This window comes from Tamandua tetradactyla, chromosome 13, assembly GCF_023851605.1.
Source record: "Tamandua tetradactyla isolate mTamTet1 chromosome 13, mTamTet1.pri, whole genome shotgun sequence".
NCBI classification, from domain to species: Eukaryota; Metazoa; Chordata; class Mammalia; order Pilosa; family Myrmecophagidae; genus Tamandua; species Tamandua tetradactyla.
In genome coordinates, this window is record NC_135339.1 from 37,315,754 (window position 1) to 37,321,780 (window position 6,027).

Sequence of the window (6,027 nt, forward strand, 5' to 3'; positions counted from 1 at the left end):
GAGAGAGACCACATCTGAGCAAAAAAAGAGGTTCTCTGGGGGTGACTCTTAGGGCTAATTTTAAGTAGATGTATTAGTTAGGGTTCTCTAGAGAAATAGAATCAACAAGGAACACTCACAAATATAAAATTTATAAAAGTGTCTCATGTGACCGCAGGAATGCAGAGTCCAAAATCCGCAGGGCAGGCTGTGAAACCAATGATTCTGATGGAGGGTCTGGATGAACTCCACAGGAGAGGCTTGCTGGCCAAAGCAAGAAGAGAGCCTGTCTCTTCTGAATCCTCCTTAAAAGGCTTCCAGTGATTAGACTGAGCATCACTCATTGCAGAAGACACTCCCCTTGGCTGATCAGCTGTGGATGCAGCTGACGTGATCATGATCTAATTCTATGAAATGTCTTTATTGCAACAGACAGGCTAGCACTTGCCCAACCAGACAAACAGTACCACCACTTGGCCAAGCTGATGCATGAAGCTGACCATGACAGTAGGCTTAGCCTATCCATTGCAGGAATAAGTTTCATAGGGGCGAACCCCAAGATCAAGGGCTTGGCCTACTGATTTGGTTGTCCCACTGCTTGCAAGAATATTAGAAATTATCCAAATTCAATATTTCCTCCTTTCTTTCTGGTGCCCCAAGGAGACTTTGCAAATACTTTTTTATTCTCTGCCCAAATTACTCTGGGATATATCAGGGCATCGTACTACATGGACAAACAAACAAAATCTCACACCCTATACCAGATTCCATGTGCCCATGGTGTTCAACTAAACTGGCCGTACAAGTTAAATTAGGAAATGTACTACCCAATATATAAATTTTGTACTAAATAAATCTCTATTATCCTTTTGGTCTCACACAGAATTTGAGGTTTTAAAATATGAACCATATCATCCCTTACCCTGTATTCTGATTTACCTTAGTCCTATCCAGATCAGCTTCCTTCATATCTCTAGTCAAAGTCTGATCCCTTTTTCAACTATTTAAATAGTTCCTTTATGGGGTACTGTGGACTTTCATAGCTTCAGAGGTCTAACTCTGAGTCTCAGGTGTCACATAAATACCCGAAGTTTCTGAAAATGACCAGGTATATACAAACAACTCAATATCTCAGAAATTAGAAATAACAGTTATGACTCCTGAAAATACATGACTGCTATAAGAGTTTACAATCTAGGACCCTTTACAATAGGCCACAACCTGATAGCCCATGCTTTCCACTTCAGTTCACCAAGTTTTTATATTATAGTTAGTCTCTGTTCTAGTTTGCTAGCTGCCAGAATGCAATATAGCAAAAACATAATGACTTTTAAAAAGGGGAATTTAATAAGTTACAAGTTTACAGTTCCAAGGCTGAGAAAATGTCCCAATTACAACAAGTCTATAGAAATGTCCAATCAAAGGCATCCAGGGAAAGATACCTTGGTTCAAGAAGGCCAATGAAGTTCAGGGTTTCTCTCTCAAGTGGAAGGGCACATGGCAAACACAGTCAGAGTTTCTCTCTCATCTGGAAAGGCACATGGTAAACACGGTCAGGGTTTCTCTCTCATCTGGAAGGGCACATGCTGAACACGCTGTCGTCTGCTAGCTTCTTCTTCTGGCTTCCTGTTTCATGAAGCTCCTCAGGAGGCATATTCGTTCTTCATCTCCAAAGGTCGCTGCCTGGTAGACTCTGCTTCTCGTGGCTATGTCATTCTGCTCTGCTCTCTCTAAATCACTTTGATTCTCCAAAATACTTCCTCTTTTATAGAACTCTAGAAACTTATCAAGACCCACCTCAATGGGTGGAGACATGTCATCACCTAATCCAGCTTAACAACCACTCTTGACTAAATCACATCTCCAGGAAGATGATCTGATTACAGTTACAAACATACAGTATTTGAATAGGAATTATTCTGCCTTTATGAAATGGGATTTAGATTAAAACATGGCTTTTCTAGGGGACATACATTCTTTCAAACCAGCACAGTCTCTATAAGTGAGGCGTGATAATATTTGTGTTTTTTTTTCTGACAATTCATTCATCATATAGTACTTAAGTTTTATTCACCTGGTTGCATCCCTCACAATTTCATTCCTTCTTGTGGCCACTCAGTAGTCCATTGTTTGTATACAACATAGCTCCCCCTTCCATTCCTCAGTGGTTATACCTTTAGGTCACCTCTATCCATTGTGGATTGCGAACACTGCCACCATAGACACCAGTGTGCAAATGTCCATCTGTGTCCCCACACTTAGTTCCTCCAGGTATACACTGAGCAACAGTGTTTCAGGATCATATGGCAACCCCACCTCTAGTTTCCTGTGAACCACCACACTGCCCTCCAAGGGGATGCACCTCTCAGTTTCCCTACTGACAGTGAATAGGTATCTCTTTTTATCTGTATTTTCTCTAGTACTTGTTTCTCTCTGTTCATTTTTAAACAGTTTTACTCACACATCATACAAGCCAATCTAAGTAAACAGTCATGCCTTTGCCACCATACTCTATATGAAGACATTTCCTTTTCTTCCACAAAGAATCCATACCCCTCCCCCATGGCCTCCATCTGCTGACATTTAGTCTTGGCAGAATGCCTTTGTTACATCCAGTGGAAGCTATTACAATGCTACTGTTGACTACAGACTCTAGCTTGCATTAACTGTACTTTTTCCCCTATACCATCCATTTTCAATACTTTGCAATGTTGACATTCAATTGTTCTCTCTCACACAAAAACATTTTTTCATTTGTACATTTAATCACCATCATTGTCCACTCTAGGCATTGCTAAGTTATACCGTCTCACTCTTTATCCTCCATCCTTCTTTCTGGTTTCATACGTGCCCCCAGCCCTTCTCCCTCAATCATACATTCAGCTTCATTCAGTGCACTTATATTGTGCTACAACAAGGTAGTACTGTGCTAGCCATTTCTGAATTTTTACAATCAGTCCTGTTACACAATCTGTATTCCTTCAGCACCAAATGCCCAAACTCTACCCTATTTCTATCTCTTAATAACCTGTGTTCTTAATTTCAACTCTCAAAGTTCATTCATTAATGTTAGTTCATATTAGTTAGAACAGACAGTATTTATCCTTTTATTCCTGGCTAATTTCACTCAGCACAATGTCCTCAAGGTTCATCCACATTATTACATGCTTCATGACTTTATTCTTTCTTACAGCTGCGTAATATTCCATCGTATGTATATACCACAGCTTTAGTGTGGGTGTGACCTTTTGATTAGATGAAGATGTGACTCCAACCATTCAAGGTGCGTTTTGGTTAGTTAACTAGAGTCTTTAAAAAGGGAAACAATTTGGAGAAACCTTAGAAATGACAGAGCCGATGCAGACAATTGAAGATTGGGACAGAAATAGCCCGGGTGCGGATCAAGGACTCACCAAAATAGCCAGAACTCGAAGAAAAGAAAACTAGGTGGTGATTCTAATTGCAGCTGCTGATCTCTGGCCCCAGTAGATGCTAAGCTAAGAAATGAAACCCACAGTTGTGTCCTAGAGCAGCTAATGAATGCCCACAGACACTTAGAGAGGAAACAACTAGCATCAGAAGCTGGAAGTAACAACACCGGAAACAAAGACTAGCAGACGCCAGCCACGTGCCTTCCCAGATCACTCTTTCTTGAGCCAAAGTACCTTTCTCTGATGCCATAGCTAGTACATATCTATGACTTTAGAACTGTAAACTTGTAACTTATTAAATTTCCTTTTTAAAAGCTGTTCCATTTCTGGTATACTGCTTTCTGGCATCTTTAACAAACTAAACACCTACCTATTTGTCATTGCCAGAGAGATGTCTCAAAGGTACATCAAACTTGATACATCCAAAATGGAATTCTTGATTCTTGAACCCAAAACACATTCCTCTCTACATTCTTCTCTGTCTCAGTAAATGACAGCACCTTTTATCGAAAGGCCAGGAATCATTTATGATTCCTCTTCTTTCCACTCTACCATCTCCCCACCCCCAATTTATGAGCAAATCCTATTCTCTACCCATCAATTCTCACCATTTCTACCACTACCACGCTGGGCCAAGCCCCCAGTATTACTCATCAGCACTTTCATTCTGTCTTCTTAATTGATCTCCTTGCTCCTACTCTTGTCCTCCTACAACTCATTTTCTACACAGGGGCCAGAATGACTTTTTTTTTTTTTTTAACGCTTCTTCCTTTTTCTTATTTTATAAAATAATATAAAGACACAAAAATCAACTTAAAACTGTGGCATAGTTTATTATATTATTAGAAGGCAAACACACTTGTAATTACCACAATTAAGACCTAGGACCGTGTCAACTACCACAGAAACCCTTCCATGGGCCTGGTTCCAGTCACAGCTCCCTCCTTCCCTCCCAAAGTAACCACTGTCCTGACATTTACAGTCTTCTCTTCCTTGCATTTCTTTATGAATTTACCACCCGTGTTGTGGATCCCTAAGTATTTATAGTTCAGTCTTGCCCATTTAAAAAAAGAAAAGGAGAAAAAGACTTGGTAGGTCTTTTAAGTCTTGTTGGGGATTGAATTATGTATCCCAGAAAAACATGTTCTTAATCTTAATCCATTCCTGTGGGTGTGAATGCAAGGAGGTTATTTTTAATTAAGCGTTGTCAACTGAATCAGGATAGGTCTTAATCCTAGTTAGGGAGACTTTATAGAGAGGGCCACAGAGGAAAAAAAAAGCCATGGGAAGTAGACACAAGCTGAAAGTCAAAAGGCCAGGGAAGAGAAAACAGAAGACACCACTATGTGCACTACCATGTGACGGAAAATCAAGAACAAAGAATCCCCAGTAACTAGCCCCAGAATGCCAGCGTTTGGGGAGAAGGTACTGCCTTGCCAACCCCTCGATTTTTGAACTTCTAGCCTCATAATCATGAGTCGGTAAATTCCTGTTGTTAAATTAACAGGTTTATGACATTTGTTTTAGCAAATAGTTAACTAATACAAGTCTCCTATAATCCTCTAGTCTCCAACTACCCCTGAAAAATCTCAGAACACTTGACTTGTAAAGCTTCCAGGTTAGTTTGCCTTTGCTGATTTTGTAGACATTTTGAAGTTCAAATGTTCCTCTGCTGACTTTCCTACAAATTGGTTGTTGAGAGACATGGGTTAAAAGTCTGCACTGTTCACCCCTTGGCCACTCATCCTTCTACACATATTTGAACTTCCATACCACTTTCACCTCACAAGGTGCCACTATCCTCTGTACAAAGGTACTCTAACCCATTTTAGCCTGACTCATATACTCTCCATAGCACTTAAACTAACTTTTGGCAACACATCCTTGTTGAAAGAATAAATGCTGTCCAAACTTTCTTGAAGGTCAAAACAACTCATTCGTAGGCCACAATAAGCCCTTTGAATTTTATTCTTAGCACTGCATTAGAACCTGGTAGGAGCTCAATACATTCTCTTCATTATTAAAATTTATTATTATTATTTTTAAATAAAAACCGGGCTTTCAGGAGACCAGAGTTGTGCACATTACCTCCCCTGGGCTCGGAGGTGTCCACAGCTGAGCTTCCACCTCCACCTCAGGAACCTTCGTGTAGAAACAGACTCAGTGGCCGGAGGGCAGGCAGTTCTCCCCCCGCACCGCAGGGGATGTGCCATGTCTTTCAGTATCGGCCCCGGTGTGTTTATTCTCTCAGGCATCCATTTCTGTATTGACTCACCACTGTTCCGAGCCCAGAACCCAGGAGAGCACAACGGCTCGTCAGCTATGAGATGCTAGAATTCACAGGAGGAAACAAGCCCGCCTTCCCAACATCCCCTGCAGCCCCTGGGCCTTCTGGGAGTAGTCCTCCAATCACACGTGTTTGAGAGTGCGCCTGCGCCACTCCCTCTCCTAACTTACTTCATCTGTAGGCCTCCCACAGTTCTCTCCCGACCTCTCCTCCTCTCGTTCCTCCCTGCGGCTCTTGCTACTTTCTTAGGCTTCCTTTTAGGGCACTGGGGGCTGCCGCCATCGTTTTATGCAATCCAAGCCCCCTTCCTTGTCTCTGATTTCTACCCCA

At 41.4% G+C, this 6,027-nt stretch overlaps 1 long non-coding RNA gene across 2 annotated transcripts in view; it reads right to left on the reverse strand.

Moving 5' to 3' along the window:
• Positions 1-5,761, reverse strand: part of LOC143653876 (uncharacterized) — a 104,020-nt gene extending 98,259 nt beyond the window's left edge. For both annotated transcript variants that reach the window (XR_013161584.1, XR_013161583.1), the window contains exon 1: positions 5,499-5,761. This is a non-coding gene — a long non-coding RNA (uncharacterized LOC143653876). The remainder of the gene's footprint in view (positions 1-5,498) is intronic.
• Positions 5,762-6,027: the final 266 nt, after the last annotated feature.